Source organism: Camelus bactrianus, chromosome 26, assembly GCF_048773025.1.
Source record: "Camelus bactrianus isolate YW-2024 breed Bactrian camel chromosome 26, ASM4877302v1, whole genome shotgun sequence".
In the NCBI taxonomy this organism is placed as follows: domain Eukaryota; kingdom Metazoa; phylum Chordata; class Mammalia; order Artiodactyla; family Camelidae; genus Camelus; species Camelus bactrianus.
Window position 1 is genome coordinate 8580750 of NC_133564.1, and position 20198 is coordinate 8600947.

The window sequence follows — 20198 nt, forward strand, 5'->3', positions numbered from 1 at the left end:
AATTCAGAACATTCAAGCACATGACTTGTAACAATATAGCCCAAGAGGAGAGGTAACCAGGAAGACCGTCCTGGGCAGTAATCACACGGCTATCAACTCCTAGAAGAAGCAGGGGAAAGTCCAGAATTTGACATTCCTCTGTTGAGGAAAATGAAGGAAAAACATTTAGAAAGATCTATACCCAATTTTACAAGATAAAAGCTGTCTCAGGGACATGTGAGTCTGAAAGCTGCAGAGGAAACAGCTCCAAGTTAGTGTTATTTTACTTTCCAGATCAATTAAATAAACAGGAAACCATGATCCTCACATATTGTGGGAAATCCATGAATGTCAATTAATTTTCTAAATAATTTACAAGTGTTCGTATGAAAAACAAGATAATGATTAATCAAGTAAAATGGCAGCTTCTTACAAGAGGTTAATAGCAATGAAGATAGTATTAATATCATGGCTATATGTCAAGATACAGATTTCTCCAGGTGCTTTAATTAAAGATGTAATTGTTACAACAGTTACAGCTGTGTAATGATGTTTATTCCAAGGAGAAATAAGGCAGCCTGGTAATTCTAACTTAATATTGCTTACAAATTATTCTAAGCTCTCAGATAACTAGGAACCTATATTATATACATAAGGCAAACGCGGCTCTGAGAAAGTTGGGAGTTCGTCCTTTGAGCATGGAACTTAGTACTTTTAAGTACTGTGAATGTTCTAGAATGTGATAATACCATCCTGTTTTATGCAAAGAAGTACTAGAATGTGATAGGACCATTCTATTTTACAAAAATCAAAGCATTGTAGTTGGTTTTTTTTTTTAACATTTTTTATTGATTTATAATCATTTTACAATGTTGTGTCAAATTCCAGTGTAGAGCACAATTTTTCAGTTGTACATGAATGTATATATATTCATTGTCACATTTTTTTCTCTGTGAGCTACCGTAAGATCTTGTATATATTTCCCTGTGCTATACAGTATAATCTTGTTTATCTATTCTACATTTTGAAATCCCAGTCTGTCCCTAACCACCCCCTGCCCCCTTGGCAACCACAAGTTTGTATTCTATGTCTGTGAGTCTGTTTCTGTATTGTATTTATGATTTGTTTGTTTGTTTGTTTGTTTTTTAGATTCCACATATGAGCGATCTCATATGGTATTTTTCTTTCTCTTTCTGGCTTACTTCACTTAGAATGACATTCTCTAGGAGCATCCATGTTGCTGTATATAGCGTTATGTTGTTGGTTTTTATGGCTGAATAGTATTCCATTGTATAAATATACCACATCTTCTTTATCCAGTCATCGAGCAGGAAGAGGAGAAAAAAGAAGCCCTTGCATGGGTTTGCAGCGATCTTGCACCAGGAGCTGAGGACTGTGGTCTTCAGCCCGGGCCAGAGTCTTGACGTCACACACTGAGCCAAAGAGCCTACCCATTGGGTGGTCACTGGGTGGGCTCTTTGGTCTCTTCTAGCATTTAGTGCTAACATTTCCCTAAAAGCATTCCTGAGAGCTGGAGTTGGAACCATGTCAAGGAAGGAGGACCCGGGTGGTAGTTTCCAGCTACAGAGACGTGGCTCCGTTGTTTTAAGACACACAGGCCGTGTTGCACTTGATGTGACTGACTTCACAGCAGTCTTCCTTCCTGATGAACGTTTCCTTCCTGACAGTCTACTTCCACCCATCACCGTAGACATTATCGTGTCATCACTCGACATTTTACACCCCTGCCTCATCTGCTTTGCAGCCGGAGGCTTGTACCGCTTCATCTCCCTCCCCTATTTCTCTCCCCACAACCCCCTCTCCTTTGTTGCCCACCTGTTTGTTCTATCTGTGGCTGTTTCTGCTTTGTTACGTTTGTTCATTTGTTTTGTCTTTCAGAGTTCGCGTATGTGTGAGATCATGTGGTATTTGTCTTCCTCTTTCTGACTTATTTGACTTCCATAATACCCTCTAGGCCCATCCGTGTTGTTACAAATGGCAAGACTTCATTCTTTTTTTATGGCTGAGTAGTGTTCCGTTGTATACACACCACATCTTCTTTATCCAGTCATCTATCAACGGGCACTTGGGTTGCTTCCATATCTTGGCCCTTCTGGATAAAATTTATCTTAGCAATTTGTAAGAGATGAAGGAACACTGCTTAAGATCCCCTGAGCAGTGAACTCTCTGAGCTCAAGCCACCCTAGCTGAGGTTTGAGACACAAGCAAGGACCCCCTGGCTTGTAGGAACATGTAGGATGAAATGGCTGACATGGGGGGTAGAAACCAAAAATGAACTTGGACGTCGCCTCCTTCCCAACTAGGAACCTTAGGATGGACTGCTTCATCTCCCTCCAGTCATCCATCTATCCACCCATTAATTTATGCATTCCATTCCACCAAAGGGCCTGAAAAGATGAGATCAGCCCCCCACAGCGCTCTGCAGCAGACATGGACATGGACGCAGACACTTCTGCAGGTACAGTTCCAGCTCTAGGTGTCTGCTTAGAGTTTGGGGTGTTTTTTTTTATTTAAATCAATCCCAGGACCTCATGCATGTGAAGCACATGCTCTACCACTGAGCTGCACCCCTCCTGCTGTACTCAGAGTTCATAAAGCCGCTTCGTATCCATGGATTATTCTCATTTGTAAATATGTGTGTCAAGGGTGCATGGTAAACGCACACAACAAGGGCCCCTACAGTGGTATTTAATTTAACCTCGCAGTCACGTCCTGGGGGAGACAGTACTGTCATGCCCCTGTTCCATGTGAGACACAGAGGCTCAGAGCGGGTGTCGGGGCAGCGAGTCCGTGTGACAGCTCTGTACCTCCCTCTCAATTTTGTTGTAAAGTCCAAACTATTTTAGGACAATGAATTTTAGAAATAACTTTAGAAATTCGGAAGTGTTTTATCATGGAATTAACTGGCATGAGTAGAGGTGTGATACTTAACAATGAGTTGTGATCTGAATACCCAGGGTAGTTCTGGGGACTGTGTAAATGCCACATGGTGTTTTCTGCAGAAAATCTCTGGGGCCCTTGTGGTCTATGTTCCTTTGCCCTACATAAATGGTTTATTGGCAGTACCTGGAAGCCACTATTTCATCATTGTATTGTTGTCTTCATTTTCTGTCGTAACTGAGTGGTATTATGCTTTCATTGAAATTTACTGACTTTTTACATCATTTGATAGAATCTTGACTTACAGTCATTTTCTGAGCAGATACCCTGAAAAGCAAAGTATTATGTTGCTTTTGTCTGCAGGGACATTTCCTCACTAACTTCATTAATCAGTCTTTACGAACCTCACTAAAACGCTTTCAGTCCGTTTACCTAAATTTCAGAGCCAGTTCATGTAGTTCTGCCTCAAATAACTCAGGTCAACACTTCATATAAGGCTGAATTTCACTTTAATTTCAAAATGAGGGAAGTATCTGGTTGGGGTGATATTTGAAACTGTAAACCTTGAAAGGCAAGCTAGGTAAATATAATAAAACTGATGTCAAATTCTCAGGAGCAGAGATAATGGAAGCGGAGCAAGGCCATGCTTTGAGCTGTGACTACAGTGATGTTCAACCGTAAATGATAAGGAACATGGAGTTCTGCATAATCAGTTATGCTAGTAAGCCATTAAGCACAGTAGTTATGTTAAAATCAAATAACATCATACGGTAAGCCTTTCACATGTTTTAGGTACAATCCCTTTGACTGTTCTGAGGATTAAGTGATTATACATCCTGTAAAAGACTTGTTTTAGGATCTGGTTGATAGGGGAGACATCAGCACGTCCGCCTTCCTGCCCTGCACTCCTCCCCTGGAGTCCTTGAAGCTGCTCTCTGAGACCCTTTGCACTCATGGAATTCTTCTCTCTACCGGGAGGGGTTTTTAATGGTTAGTTCAGTGGTTACTGCCCCTCTCCATCCCTTGATGCCAGTGCGGACCCTGACCATCCCGGACAGGCGTGTGTCCATGGAGCCCCCTTCTCCCTCAGCACAAGTAGCATCACGGTATCGTTCCGTTGTTGCTGCCGTTTTCAGCTCAACAAAGAGTTACTGACGTATCCTGGAAGATTCAAGCGGCACAAACTTCAAGACTGTGTGGTCTGTGTCTTTGTAGAATTTAAAGCCGCACAGAAGGGCATGTGGTCGCATCGATGCTCAAGAAATACTTGTTGAGGGAATAAATTGTTCAGGGGTGAAGAACGAACTAATGCCTGATCAGTGTCAGAGGAGCTGAAAATTTAAAAAAAAAAAGGAATATAAGAAAATAAAGACACCCATTGCCTTGACAAGTAAGTGGACTCGGTGCACACCTGTGCACCAGCGGGACATTCAGGAGGAAAGAGGACAGTCCCAGACTTCAGGGCAGACGGCACGATTTCCTTCCTTTACTTCACCCAGAGGAGGAAGGTTCGATTTCAGCAGGGAAACTACTGTAGTATTTAGTCACGAGCTGCAAATACTATGCTTTTTGTATGTCCCTTCCTTTCTCAAGACCTGAGCTCACCTAATGAATCACCATAGAAACAGGAGATTTACAGCAGAGATTTCTCCAGCCCCCACCAGAGGTGTCCCCCAGGCCCCATCTGTCCTCACATCCATCTAAGTCCCTCCAGCCTTCAGGGGCCTCTGGGTCCTAATCTCTCCCGCATCCTCAGAAGCGCTGGGCTGTCTGCCCTCCCCTCCCTCCAGGAGGCGCGGCCTTGCCCGCCAGCCTCTCTCTACCCAGCTCTGCTTTACATGGACCCACGCTGCTCTTATCTTTAAAATCTCTTCCTTTGACCCAGACGTCTTCACCACCTTCTGCCTTGCCTCTGGGCTCACGTCTAAACCACATGCGCATCCTTCCCTCCCAGGCCTTGACCTCCAGCTTTCCACTCCTGGATCACTCTCACTAAGGAGGCCCTGGTCCTTCCGCCGCCAAAGGCTTTGGGACTCAGTAGTCCTGTTGTTTACTGCCTTACTGTCCTCCATCCATTTTGAAAATTTCTGTTTCCTTCCCTTCTGGGACACATTCCCATAACTTTCTTCCTCTTTAGAAGCTCACACCCTTTCCAGGTTGTTCCCTGTGTCCTGACTGGCCTCGGGCCCTCTCTCCTCAGTAGGAGGAGGTCTGGTCTTCAGACCCTCCTTGAGAAAACCAGCCCTGCGACTTCAATTACCATTAACGTGCCAGGAATCCCCAAATGTTCATCCCAACCCTCATGTCTGTTCTGACCTCCAGCAAATGTATTAAACATTCAGCCCAACATCTCCACATAGATTAGCCTGGATGCTTAAAAACTCAGCGCGTCCAACCCCCAAATCACTACTGCGTGGCCCCCCCCACCTCCCCACACAGCCCACGCCCCCCCCCCCCGAAACGGCTCACTTCCTGATGCTCGTCTCCAGCAATGTCACCGTGGAACTGGTTGCTCAGCTCACGACCCCCCTTACTCACCCTTACGTCCACCAGTACATGGGTTTCCTGCCTCTTCCTCCTGTTTGGTGACTTCTCTTCAGGGCCCACAGTCACTCCCTGCTCCAAGCCCACCGTGTTCTCTCACCAGTGTGACCACTGCAGCCGCCCTCCGGTCAGTCTCAGTTCATTTTCAACGCCCTCCTCCCCACGACCCCGTCCCACACTCTCAAGGGTAGACCATTTTACGTTCATTGCAAACCACCCTTCTATCAGTTAGCATTTAATGCCCTTAACTTACAAGCGCAGCCGCCAGTCCACCTCTCCAGCCTGACCTTGGACATCTCATCCCATTTTGGGGCTCTTCTGCATTTTCTTTCAGTTTCTCCAACATGCACTCCTGTTTCCTCCAAGGGCCTTTGTAAACTCTGTCTAGAACTCTCTCTTCACCATAAGCCTTCATTTCTCCTCCCACATCTCCACCTCTTTTTGCACTCATGCGCCAACCCTCATCTCCAAAATAAACCCAGCCAGGTCCCCTGGAAACATCCCCGCAGCCCCCGGTGTTTCACGTCAGGCCCAGGAAGGCATGCACTTCCTTGTTGAAGTGCATCTCCCCTGCCGACAAGGAGCAGGTCACGACGTCCTGTTTGCTGGGGTCCCCCAGTGGCGGGAAGATGCCCGTGGAAGCCATAAATACTCAGTACGCGTATTGACTGAAGTGAGACTGACTAGTTTGCATCTGACATAATTTACCAAAATATGGACTCCTAACCCTCAGGTTATTGCTTTTCCATCACTGGTGACATTTCCCAAGTGTGTCAAATCAGAATGAGATTAAGTTTCTCTGAAGTCACCATCCCCTCAACTGGAAATGTGAAATTTACATTTCTCTGATGAAGTAAAAATAGAAAATCATTCACACAGTTGGACAGTCCATTGCTTTTATTGATTTAGGGTGCAAAAAGTATCAATTAAGTATAAACGATGGTGGAAGAAAACAGACCGAATCTATCTACCATCTGTCTATCTTGTGAGTGATCCTTTAAAATTGTGATCAAAACAATAAGCTTTGTGAAGACATGATAAGATGTGGCTGGGGACACCACGTGGAGGACAATCACCATGAAAGTGATGATGAGAAAAGGTGGTAAAGGGAAGAAGATGAGACTCTGTTCCGGCCAAAGTCACGGAAACAGTCAGAGACGAGGCAGGGCACTGTGTGTTCGGGGCAGGTGGGATAAATGAGCTGAGCTGGGCGGAAGACACAAGTGTCAGCATATTGAGAACTGAGGCTGAAAGGACGAGGAGAGACTTGGTAGGAGAACTCCAGGATGAAGGTGGGGGATCCGGGGTTCCACGGGGGTCCTAGGAGCGTTTGTGGCTGTTCAGACGAGCAATGCTGCCTGCGTGAGAGTGGTGATTATGAAAGACCCTTCTAGTTATTAATTAGATTGGACAGGAAACAAGCTAGAAATAGGACCAGCTGGTGTTATGTGGCAGTTTAGGCAGGAGAAAGAAAAAAAAAAAAACCCAGAATCTACAATAATAGAGATTTCTGTTAAGCATAAGAGAAAAGACCTTAAGGATGATGTGATTTAATCCTGGAATAAGCTTTCGAGCGAAGACTGTGACATCTCGGTCCCCAGAGACCTGCCTGGAAGCAGACACCTGTATGATGTGATTTTTCTGGGAGCTTTTGAACCCTGAGATTGGCATCCCATCCAGGAAAGCACTGTTGCCAAGGTAATTTGACAGGATGCCCTGGTCATCTCAAGTTTCTAGAGCACTGGACTGTCCCCAGAGGGCTGGTCGGGCAGAGCCTGGGCTGAGCCTGGAAACAGCTACAGAAACACGCCCGAGACCGCTTTCGTGCTCCCTGCCAGGGACGCCAGTAACACCGTTGTGCAGAGAGTGTATGGGAAACGCTTATTTTTCTATTTCTCTTGAAATTCATTTCATCCAAGAAAGGTAGAAATTCGATTGAGGTTTAGCCCGTTTTATGCACTCTCCAATAACAACTTATATTCATAATAGCGTCCTCTGGGGGAAAGGCAGTACACTCATGAGGGCGGCGCCGAGTTTGTCGTCGAGTTTTCACACCGCTAATGGTTTGAAAAAGCATATCCAAACAACAAAGGAGAGAAGTAAATTATATAATTAGCAATATCGGCCTGTTTTCTTATTAAGCATAACAGCTTTATATTAAAGCCATCCATCTTCTGCCGCTTCAGAGCCCTCACAGTAACACGTCCCTAAGAATCTCTGAGCACATTTCTTTGAATGCACCATTCGAATCATACTTCTTGGTAAAATTCATACTGTGTTTATTTGGTTCACATTTCAATATATATTAAAAAAAATTAGTAGACTTCAATGTCCTGACTTTATACAGGGCCTTGCAGCCCTGACGGCACCCAGGACGCGCCTTCAGAGCAGTTCCGTGCGTCACCGGGTGGTCTCGGCGCTCCAGGTGGGGCTGCGGGCGGCGCGCAGGCACAGGCAGGGTCTGGCTTCTCCCATGCTTCCCGGCGCCGTCGTGAGCATCTGGCCTTCAGGCTGACTCCTGGCGGGCTTTTATTTCCAGACAAAAATGTGCGGGACTTCAGGAAGACTGTTTTGACTGCTGTATCAAACTCTTTTTATCCGAATATAAGTAACGTGTGAAAACAGGACTTCAACACACAGTTACTGTCCTTACTTTGTTCCTCCTCCTTTCCCCGCTGAGCCTGCCCTCTGCCCTGGTGAGGTCTGCATTTAAGAGACACTGTTGGCAAGATGTTCCTGTCCTCAGTCTTTGCCCTCACCCACGGCAGAGAGCTCTCTGTCCATCTTCTCTGACTTGAGTCCACGCAGCTCTGATGCAGGGGTTTGTCTTTTAACTATTTTGTTACCCGTTCCATCAACTTGTATCCAGCAGCATGTACACGATGCTTGCATGACAAACACCATCAGAAACGGCAGTGAGAACTATTGAGCATTTTCTCAAATCCACGGGGTCCACATTAGCCCCAGAGTCAGGAGCCTTTTCTTCTTTTTCAGAAATTTCACACAGTTTTTATTGAAGTATAGCTGACGTACAGTATCATGTTATAGGTGTACAATATGCTGATTTACAATATTTAAAGATTATACTCCACTTATAGTTATTATGAAATACTAGCTGCATTCCCTGCGCTGTGTGATACCTCCTTGTGGCTCACTTTAGACTCATGGTTTGTGTCTCTCAGTCATGCTCGTCACCCGCACTGGGAGGTCGGCCGCCACGGTGGGTAAAGCAGAGCTGTTCACAACCATCACTTTTTGCATCTCTAGTTTTCCATTCACGACTTACACGACCTTGGGCAAGTCTCAACTCATCGGAGACTCAGTTTTCTTCTGTCCCCTAAATGTGCTGTGAACATCAAATTAGGTGGTGAGCGAGACATGCTCAGCACCTGGCCTGGGGCATAGTCGGGGACCCACGGGACAGAGGTGCAATGATTTTTATCTGCTGTTCTCAGGGGGGCTCTGTAAGGCAGCAGACCCTGAGGGCTCTGACCCCCGTGAGCCCCGACCTGAGGGTCAGACTTCATCTCCTATCACAGTGGAAGATTCCTGCAGCATCCTTCTGGTGGTCAGTTCCTTTCAGGCCCCCGCAAGTCACGGTGCCTTCTGCCCCCCACCCCACCCCACCCCTGTGCCCCACAATAATAATAGTCAAAGTGGTTTTCAGAGGCAAGAACTCCAGCGATGTTCTCAGGAAGAGAGGAACTAGAATCCCAGAACACAGAGCTGGCGATCGCGAAGACCATGGGAGAGATGCCTCGGGCTGTTGGCTCGCCAGCAGTGACAAAGGATGACGTCTGGGAGTCCGGCTGACGCTGAGGGACCAAAGTCTGAGAGATCTGTCACGTGCATGCCTGATGGCAGGAACTGACACAAGTCCACAGTTGTCACAACAAGCTTGTCCCTATCTTCCTGGAACACACTAAGGGCTGTGCTTTGTCAGCCAGCTTTCGCTCAGTGTTATTTCTTCATGATGGTAACCGTTACTGGCACCAGCCGCAGCCGTCACCACCTCACCCTGGGCCGGGGTGTTTCCTACAAATGAAGCAAAGACCTGCCAATGAGCATCTGGCACCCTGCGTGATGGCCAGTGTGGCATTTCACCAGAGCTACCCTAGCGCGTCCCTGGGCGCGTGGCGCTGTCCTAACAGGACACCGGGGGAGGTCAAAAAGGAACCCACAGAGAAGAATCTCAGCGACCACATTTATATAATTCACGTAAGATTGAGCTGTGGTATTTTTTCTAATTACATATTTTATTAAATACTAAATACGTATTTTATGGTATTTAATGTTTTACTATGGTCTCAAAAAAGCATATAAAACATATTGACTGAATGCATTTTCTCTTACAGGCTTTTAGTAACATTGAACTTTTTTTTTTTTAACTTTTCCAACATAAATGCTCAACTTTGTGTTTGCTACATGAGATCAGATTTCTGGTTTCTGGTTTACTTTGAACGGCAGATTTCTGCTATTTAAAGTAATACACAGAGTTATACACAAAGTAATTTTTGTGCATAGCAGGGTGCGTGGGAACCAAGGACTTGAAATCGGAGGGATCTTGATTTGAATATTATTTTGGCTCCTTACTGGCTGATGTCATTTGAGAAGTTTTTTTTCACCTCTCTCAACCATTTTCCTCCTGAAATGGCAGTATGAGATCTGTGTACAAAGTGTCACAGAATCTTCAGTTGCCTGGCGCAGGCAGCACTCAGCACCACAATAGCATCCATCAGTACTCTGGGGGTAATGTTCCCTGTGACAGCTGTGGCATAACGTTGGGGCTGCACATGACCCTTCATCCTAATATTTTATCTTACGTACGGCATGAGAGTGTGTCTTCATATGTGCATATATACATGTTATATATACACTTATATGTTATATTAAAATATATGCATATTACATATGCATTTATGTGTTATATAAAATATGTGCACATCATATACATGTGTATATATGCATAATAGATATAAAATTTGTCTGTATATATTTTTCCTTCTTAGCGATATATAGATTTCAAGAGGTGGGAAAGATCTACTAGCCATTGGGTTAATTGCCACTGTTTTTTTTTAACATAAAACATGAATAATTATTTCCACTTTTCTGTTGAAACTCTACCTTGCCAATCTGAAAAAAATAACTTAAGTTCATTTTATTGGATTCTTTATATGAAAATGTTTGATCAGAGGCCATGGTATAGCTTATATTTTTGCCTAAAAACTCTTTTTGTTTTCAACCTTTTAGACTGAATAGAAACTTGGTTTTTTTATTCCCTCTCCTTGGATAGAATCTGTCAATAGTATCTTTCTATAACTTACAACAAGCTTTCTAAAGTGTTAAGCCTCCCTGTCTCGTTTTGGTGACAATGTATTAAATGCTCCACACACTGTATCTAGATGGAGCAGCAGGCGACTCAGGTGTACCTGAGATTTCCTGTTAGTGTCCCAAATCAATGTTTCCGAATTTTTTCTTGGAGCAGGTGGTCTTGTTTGATGCAGATTCGTGCTGCCAGCTAATACTCACTTGGAAGAACAAGTGAACTGGACCCTACAAAGGGCCCGCTTGGGCTCTGGTTGTCAGGAAAGAGTCGAGGTGGTTGACAGTGTCCCGAAAAAGACAGTAACAGCTGAAGTACTGGGATTATGATTCCTCCCTTGATGAGTGGTAACACTGCTACAGTAGTCGAGGGTTGTTCTATGACTTCTGCCATTTTGTCATTTTAACAGTGAGGTCAGGCTGATTGTAGAGACACGGAGAGACAGGAGGGTGACAATCCTACAGCTGGTACAAATCATCGGGAAAGAAGAAGCACAGGGCATCATAAATGCAATCGGGTGAGAGACAGAAGAGGTCAAGCATGAGAGAAGCAGCTGTTCAAAGCCAGCACGAGGCACGGCGATGGATGTCCTGCCCCACCGTGTGTAGTCAGAGCATCACGGGACATCTGAGACAATCCAATGGGAAAAATGCCTGAGAAGAGCCTAAGAAAGCCATGGCCACATTAGGACGCAACAGGGAGTACCTGGGAACATCTCCAGAGCCTACGAAGCACAACCAGAGGCCAGAGAGGCTGTTGGCTGGTCCACATCATGGGTCAGCGAGCCTTGGCCAAGCCAGTTGCTCAATTACTTGCCATTTCAAAGTCAAATAGAACTGCTGAATGCTACCACAATCTATCGGAGGAGTCAGATACCATCTTACTTCAGTGATTTTCCTGAAACCATCAAAGACTCTCTGCCCCCGTGCTCCCTGAAAAGGCACCATACTGAGTGAGCAGGACAGGATCTGCACATTTCCCGAAGGCTGGCCTTCTCAGCGACAAAGCATTACAGGATATACCTAGCGAAACACAACGGAAAGACCAAAACCACGTTCTAGACGTGATGTGAAGGGCTGGTGAAAGATGCCTGTCCTCACTTGGAATCAAGAAACTTTGACAAAGTGAAGCTGGAACTGGGGGTTGAAGCTGCCAAGGACTTGACATAACCAAGGGCACTGCTGATGCAGGAAAGAGGGGGACAAGGCCAAGAAATCCTCCTACTCCTGGGAGAGAGCATCGCTGAGCACGTGGAAGAAGAGTGCTCCTGGCGGGGACTGACTCGTCTTGCTGTGGCTTCTGCACGGGGAGGGCGTCTGTTTCTCAGGCGTGGTCAGCACGTTCACCGCTCTCCACAAAAGTGTCTCTGCTTTAAGCTTGGACTCTGGGGTTAGAATTTATCTTTTTTCCACCCGACCCTGAAGTGGTTCTTAAAATTCTTCTCATTGCTAAAGGCACAACAATAACGATCATTATAAAACAAAAGTTACCGAACGCTGACTTGCCCTGAAGTGCATCTCCTGGGAAGGTCTCCATCCCTTAGTGGAGTCACTGTCCGCTCTCCAGGCTGCCTCGCGTCCCAGTGCTGACTTCCACGGTGCTCTTCTCATCCTGTGCTGGTGGTTCTCCTGTCTCCCGCCTTGTGCTGCAGCCCTTCCACAGGACTGGGGATCTTTACCTCCTCAGTGCAGAACAGTGCGCAGGATTTGTTTTACACTAAAGATGAGCACTTCTCACGTTAGTCCAGCTGTCACTCACCCCCACCCTTTCCCTAGCAGAGTTCTACGGCCTTTATGGCTTCCAGCCCCATGTTTCAGCACTGAAGGGTAGGCTGAGTGGCTCTGTTTGTTTCGGGTTTTCCACATGAAGATCTTGAAGGCTGAGGCTCTTGAATAGAGTCAGCACAGCTACATGGCCGTGTCCCCCGTAGGGCCAGCAGAGCACTGGCCTGTTGGCCCTGCCCTGAGCTATCAACAAGTCCTTGACGACCCAGGGTCCAAACTTAGGAAAGGTGTTCATGTCTCAGGGAAAGGCTGCTTTTGGATTTTGATGTAATGTTTCAATTTTGGCAAAGCATTCAGGTCGTTCTGCCCAAGAATTCATACACTTGTCCATCCTGAACTCTGAGCGAGAGACACACTCCAAGAAAACGTGTGGATTCACAATGATGTGTGCACATACCTTTGAATTTAGTAAACATTCAGCTATGCAGCTTTTTATATCTTCATATTTCAGTAAAGTATTTATGCATATTACAGTAACCTAGAGACATCACAGACCCAGAAATGCTTTCTGGTGCATTATGCTCAATGCAGCTGTAATGCTAAGCTACGATACTACTATTATTCAGATTAGCTAATGGCATGTCATATTTATTTTAACTTACATTGACCTTTGATTAGTGACATCTCTTACTGTAAGCAACAGACTACAGACAACAAATAATTTATTTCACGTGTATTGCTAACATCTGATTGCTGTGGATTTGCTTAAATGATGGATTCTTTGTTCTCACGCCTCTGTGGCCTTTTTACCTGAACTGTCGTCGCTTCCCCGACATACGGTAGAGCTTTCCCATATTTGGAAGCTTGCAGCTGGAGGGCTTGGGGGAATTGGTGACTCAGCGTTGCTCTGTCCCAACTGGTAGAAACTCTCCTACCCTGTGAGAAGTCCGGTGTCGAGGTGATTGCCACGTGTTTCTCTATATACGTTGCATGTAAGTACCATTTAAATGCTGAGAACAGCATTCCTGAAGTGGGATCCACAGCCCTCCTAGGGGTCTTCTAGTTTTCTGTGACTAGATTCTGATTTTGTGCTTTCATTGTATAATTCTGTAGCCCTGTGTGGCCGTCCACTGTGTCATTGGCAAGACCACCTTATTTGCACGGTGTTGAAGAGCCCCTGGCTACAAGTAGCATCCCGTAACGTCCTCAGGCTGATGAGAAAAAGATGGGCGAGAACTCACGCTGTAAATGACACTTCTGGGCCGAGGAAAGCAAATGATATCAGTGTTTCATATGAGAGATTGTTCCCGTAATTTTAATACAGCTTCATTAGGGCCGTGGTAAAGACTACTGTAATAATGGGAATAATAATAACAGTAATATTATTAATGGTGATGATTTGTGCTAAAACAGCCAATGTAGAGTGGCAATTTACTATTACTTAAAATTCATCATATTAAATTAATGTTCTTTATAAACAGTTTATCTTTTAAAATGAAAGATGTATATGCAGTTTTGTGTGCATTTATTTTTACATATACTTTATAGTTGTAGACAAGCTATAAGCATTCCTAGTTTTATGTTTGCATGATTTTAGGATCATAGTTTGAATGAAAAACTAATTAATAGAAGGATCCTTGAAAAATGTTTTGTGTGAAAGAGGCTGGTACAATATTCAGATTTAGGAAACACTCCTTAGGGGTCACTGGCTGTACTTGATTGCCCCTGCACAGAGCTCTCCTTACGCATAGGTCATTACAACTGCTACTTGTTGTGACCACTGTCTCCATAGGAAATGAAACTCAACGTCATTGAACATCTTGTTTAAAAAAAAAAAACTTTATATATATATATAAATGGAGGTACCGGGGATTGAACCCAGGACCTTGTGCATGCTAAGTAGGCACCCTACCACTGAGCTCCACCCTCCACCCCACTGAGCTTCTTGGTTTTGATAACTCCCTGTGTCTTCTACTAATCCTCACCTCTCTGAAATTCAGACTCCTGCTCTGGAAGAATCGCCTGTCCTTTAAGATCTCCGTAGGTGTGATGCTATTATGAGCACGTGCTACGTGGAAAGGTGCCTTAGAAAAATTCCAGTGCACTGCTTCCATTTGACAAATGAGGAAAATTAGATTGAGAGAGAGATGAAATTGCTCAAGATCAGTGGCCAGCTAGAACTGCTGTCTGGGATGGAAGGCAGGCTTCACCAGTGATGTTGATGACGGTATTTATGAGAGAGCAGTCATATTATTAGAGAACCAAATGTCAAAATTAATTAAATAATAGGCAAATACAATTTTCTTGGTTCAAACTTGAGGTCACAATGACATCAGTTGTACAGGCTCTCAGACCACCTACTTGTTTTCTCCTTCTGTGTATTCGTGGTTTTTTTAGAACTAGTTTCTATTTGCTAGAACCAGAAAAAACTAGATTCCAGACAATCTAGAATTTTCACTACCTCATTTGGTAGCATTTTATTGAATCTGCTTTCTGTCCTAGGTTCAGTGTTCCAGAATCCTTATCTTTGGGGCCTCTGTGTGTAAAGAGATCAGTGTCTTTAATATCTCTTTGAACTATTAGTTCTTAATACATTGCTGATTCGGCAAAGAGGGTGTATCAACTTCTGAAAGTCAGTTGGTAGATTTTCTTTCCTTCAGGGTAATCTCATTCACAGGCAGATACAAGTTCGGAAACGTCTGGTTCCAGAACTTTTGTCAACATCAAGAAGGCTGTAGAGGTCAGAGATTTTCTCACAGGTTTCAAGATGACCTTTAGTTGTGTCTTAAGCATAACACTGGTTGGATCCAATGGACTAAATCAAAGGCACAAGCCATGTGACACGATGCTGGTGACGGGCGTTTAGCTGTCGCTGTCTAGGTAGACGTCACCAGTCAATCACTGAGCTCCATCGGTTGTTTGCTTCTGTCTTTTTCTCAAACCAGCTGCTCAAATTAAATGCGATACATCAGTGCGAGAGGCTGAGACAGCACACCTTCTGCAGGTGTGACCTGAGCCCTGGATTCAGAACATGAATGCTCCACAGAGCAGAAGCGGACGTCGTTTAACCACTGATTCTGGTTCAGTGCGGCTGGGGTGAAATCTGAGACTCCACATTTCCCATGAGATCCTGGTGTGGGGCTTACTCTGCCCCTACAGTTTGAGCGGGAATATTTAAGAGTGTAGAAAGCATTTGTGGAAGAGTGGATTATGAATGAGTCAATATGTGAAAAAACAAGTAAATGGACAGGTTAGGAACCACATGCAAAGTCTTCCACTATCAATATGTGTGTAGAGCATCTCATGATTTTTTCATTTAACAGAGTTCTTCCCATTTTTGCAAATTGACCAGGACAATTTCTAAAAGGGAGACATGTTTGCATATTAAAAATGTAAGTCAATGTGTACATATTAAATGTGTTATGTCCTTTTGGGTACATACGTATTTCCCAAGGGCAGGTATACCTAAATTGGCCATAGGCGTAGTGATATTGATTTTTTAATTTTCTGTCTGCTAAGATTTAAATTCTATACATCTATAAGACTGTAATATAGGGATTAAAATAAACACAATCATACAGTATTCCATTCTGTATATAAAATAAGGCATTCCCCTTGGGCTATAAATTCTTCTCAGTTATAATTTATAACATGAACCTATGTTAGTAAAGTACTACATAACTTTATTTTACAAACCATAACTAAAATCTCATGCAGCAGACATTCTGTGTTGTGGTCAGCCACAATTAGTATGAAAAAATCAATAATTTTAATTAAAACCCATTTACTTAATATACAGGAAATATTTGTTGATGCCTTTACATTTGTGATTTTGATATGAAGCCAACATCTAGGTGATTCATGAATTCCATTTAATCAATAAGTGAGTGAGCCGTTGAATGTTTAATTATGTCCACCACTGGTTGAACTTCTCCCGAACATCATTCAGCAAGTAAAAACCTCACAAATGGCCTCTATTAAGCTGGTTTCAGGCCAAATGGGCATTTTGTGATTGACTTTTTAATGGCCCTCTTCGTCATATTGGAAATTAACTCATCTATACAGCAGTGATTTGAATACGACTAACCCAGTACAGGTTTTTTTTTTTAAGGATGCCTATGACAGGTGTGAAACTAACACTCTTAACAGAAACAGAGCAAAACATTGTCAGTGAATCCAAACCCGGGCACCTACATGTTTAACAGCCGTATGTACTTCTGACCGCCTCCTGGAAGAGGAGACGTCCCGGGTAATTCCAGTCGGTCAAGCGTGTCATTCACAGAGTCGGCGGCAGGAGGCAGGGGCAGGGCAGGGCCTTTGCAAGCAGACCCTCATTAACTCTGGATGCTTCCTTCAACCTCAGCACTGATCATTTATTTTCCTCTAAATAGCCCCACGCAGGCAACAAGCCAACAGCAAGAGGAAAAAATGGTAAGTGTATTTTTGAGAACAATGTCCTAGAATTATGATCTTTAAATTAGGAAACTTGTACAGCTAGCTGCACTTCTCTAACTGAAGGCTCACGGCGACGCAGAGTCGTCTTCTCTCAGCTGGGTAAACTTAAATATCTGCTGGTCTGTATGCCCGTCAGAACCATGAGTGGTAGGTCTGCGATGCTGTGACATCCTGTTTCTGCCAGAAGTGAGAAAGCCCAGGGCAAAATGGACAGTGGGCTAGAAGAGGGTGTGTGCCTCTCGTTTTGTAGTATTCTTGAATTTTGTTTGTAATGGAAGGACTGTATTCTCTGGATGAGGTCTCAAACTGTCACAGTAATTTTCAGAGGCTGATTTAGGTTTTGGTACAATTTGGGGGGCCCACCAAGAAAAGAGAAATAAAATTATGAATATTATATTAAGTTTGAAAGTGAATATTCTTTAGAATAAGCCAAGAAATCACAACTCACATTTAAAAAGCTAAAAAATACCAAAATTATCAGAAATATCAGAAAAATCTGAAAACAAAATTCCTAATCACTTTAGCCCTCACACACCTGTAGCATGTAGTTTCCTAGAGCTCTGACTGAGTACTGACTGATTGTCTCTTCATGTGAGCATGTGATTTTGTAGTATTTTTTGTAGAGACTAGAAAAATCATCTGGGCTTTTCTTAATCAAATACTTACTCCAACTGGTTTTATAAATATCACTGTTATGAATGGGTTGTGTTTTGAAGTGAGGACTCATTTTAGTAATGTCATGTATATTTTTAGCGTCGTGGTCAAATTTGAGAAAACTTTACCATAGAGTGAATTTCACAGATTAGCATCTGGCTTTGTCCACATCAACCTTTTTCCCTCTTCCAATGCTCACCTCCTTTCAGAGTTGGTACTTAGATATGTTCTCAGGTCCATCATGCCCCTGGTCCTGCACTGGTCACTCCAACCCCCACTGTGTTCATGTAGGGACCTTACACAATGTGTGAGGATGACGACTGATAACTTAGTTACAGACAGAAGTGATGGCGACTGCATAAACAGACTGAAGTAAGTGATCTTTAACTTCCCTTCACCCTGATCCCAAAAGTCCCACTCCACTTCCAGCAGCGATGCTGAAGGATCCCAGAGGGAAACTGGAGTCGGGAGAGAGCAGCCTTACAGCTGTATTCAAAATACATGATTGTTGCAAAACTTCCCCATCAGAGGATAACACACACACGCTGTCAGGACAGTTTCCAGAGCCTAGAATGTGAATGGCGGGGTCTGAAGTTTAAGCTTCACTAGCTATGGGGAAATCTTCCTCTCATGATCCGTGCAGGTAAATGCTAAGACTCAAAGAGCATGAAGTCTTCCCTCCCACATCTTCTTGAGGAGGGAGGCTGAAGACACTCTTCCTTTTGGCAGCCATGGCTGCATGATGTGGCCCCCTGTGCTGGTTACTGAATGGTCAGTATCTTATTTGGTAGCATTTTAATTGAATTTGCTTTCTGTCCTAGGTTCAGTGTTCCAGAATCTTTACCTGTGGGGCTTCCGTGTGTAAAGAGATCACCATCTTTAATATCTCTTTGAACTATTAGTTCTTAATACATTGCTGATTCGGCAAAGAGGGTGTATCAACTTCTGAAAGTCAGTTGGTATATTTTCTTTCCTTCAGGGTAATCTCATTCACAGGCAGATACAAGTTCGGAAAATTTTGGTTCCAGAACTTTCGTCAACATCAAGAAGGCTGTAGAGGTCAGAGATTTTCTCACAGGTTCAAGGTGACCGTTAGTTCTGTCTTAAGCGTAACACTGGTTGGATCCAATGGACTAAATCACCTTTGAGACTGGGACTGTTCTCCTTTTCCTGGAGTGGGAAAGTATGCCACATGCTTTCGTTCATGTAATCTTTATTTTAAAAATCTTGTGAATTAGGTGTCATTTTATCCTTTGAGAGATAAAGGTTGTTTCATTTGCAGAAGGATAAAGCGTCTTGGTACAGTTAATAACGAAACGATGGGGCCAGGATGCAGACGTTCACACCCAGCCCTATCTGGCCAGGGAGAACAGGGCTCTCTACTCTGGGCCAGCCCCGCAACCCCAGCGTTCTGTGGGCGGTGTACACGTTCAGAGGCGGAGACGCAATCCACACGGTTTCTCAGAACTCACAGCTGCTTCAGCTGAATCCCATCTAGGATGGGCCCATCAGAAATGTCTTTTGATGTAGTTTCTATTTCTGTGGTGCGTTAAAAATGAACCACCTCCCCCAGGTTTCCCAGTGCAGGAGGCAAATGTCCCCGCCGCTGGGGACTTTCCGGGGCGCCCCTGGGGTGGGGGTAGGAGACTGCGGGGCTCAGATTACGCCCAGAGTGGTCAGCGCTGCAGTAACCCGGCCTCAGTTGTTTGGACCTGCAGGAAGGTGTCGTATCTCCCCCTCCCGCCTAGGACACTATGTTAAATGAAAAAAAACAAAAAAAAAACAAAAAAAGAAGAAGAAGAAGAAGAAGGGGAAGGGGAAGGGGAAGGAGAAGGAGACGACGACGAAGAAGAAGAAGACGACGAAGAAGAAGACGAAGAAGACGAAGGAGAAGAAGGAGGAGGAGAAGAAGGAGAAGAAGGAGGAGGAGAAGAAGGAGAAGAAGGAGGAGGAGAAGAAGGAGAAGAAGGAGAAGAAGGAGAAGACCCATTATGTTAAGCGTCTCGTGTATTTTCCCCTTTACTCAAGTCCACCCAGCTCCCGGGCAGGCTCTGAGCGCGGCTGCGGGCGTGGAATCCGGAGGGTGGAGCGCGCGAGGTTTGCGTGATTGGCCCTCCCCTCCAGTGGGCAGGAAGGGGGCGTCCGCTTTCTCCTAAATGGCTCGCCATCTTAATTCTGTCCGCGCCACCCTTCACACGACGGCCGAAGTCATGTTCCTGACATCCCCATTGGCTTAACAGCAGAAACGGTCCCCGTGCTGGGTCGAATCGCGTGCCCTCGACAGCCGCACGTGGAGGTCCCGGCCCCGAGCAGCGGGATTCGGAGCGGCGCCTTTAAGGAGCGGCGGAGGGGCGGGCCCAGGCCTGGTAGGACGCGGCTCCTATAAGAGGCGGCCCCAGTGGGGGGCGGGGCGTGTGCCCTGAGACCGAGCCGTGGAGGGTTCTGCTGGGAGGACGCGCTTGGCGGCCTCGGGAAACCAGCCCTGCCGACGCCTTGATCCTGGACCCCCAGCCTCCAGAACCGTGAGGAAACGTTTTCTTGTGCTTGAGCCCCAGTCTGTGGTGGTTGGTTTGGGCCGCGGAGCTAACACAGCGCCTGTCAGGTTGTGACCCTGGGGC

General features: G+C 44.9%; 1 protein-coding gene and 1 long non-coding RNA gene across 2 annotated transcripts in view; one reads left to right on the forward strand and one right to left on the reverse strand.

Annotated features, from left to right (window-relative positions):
• The window catches only part of CSMD1 (CUB and Sushi multiple domains 1), a 1327842-nt gene that overhangs the window by 453438 nt on the left and 854206 nt on the right, over window positions 1-20198 (reverse strand). The gene's annotated exons all lie outside the window — the stretch shown is intronic.
• The window catches only part of LOC105075969 (uncharacterized), a 114150-nt gene continuing 113418 nt past the window's right edge, over window positions 19467-20198 (forward strand). The window contains exon 1 of the long non-coding RNA XR_006728024.2: window positions 19467-20102. This is a non-coding gene — a long non-coding RNA (uncharacterized LOC105075969). The remainder of the gene's footprint in view (window positions 20103-20198) is intronic.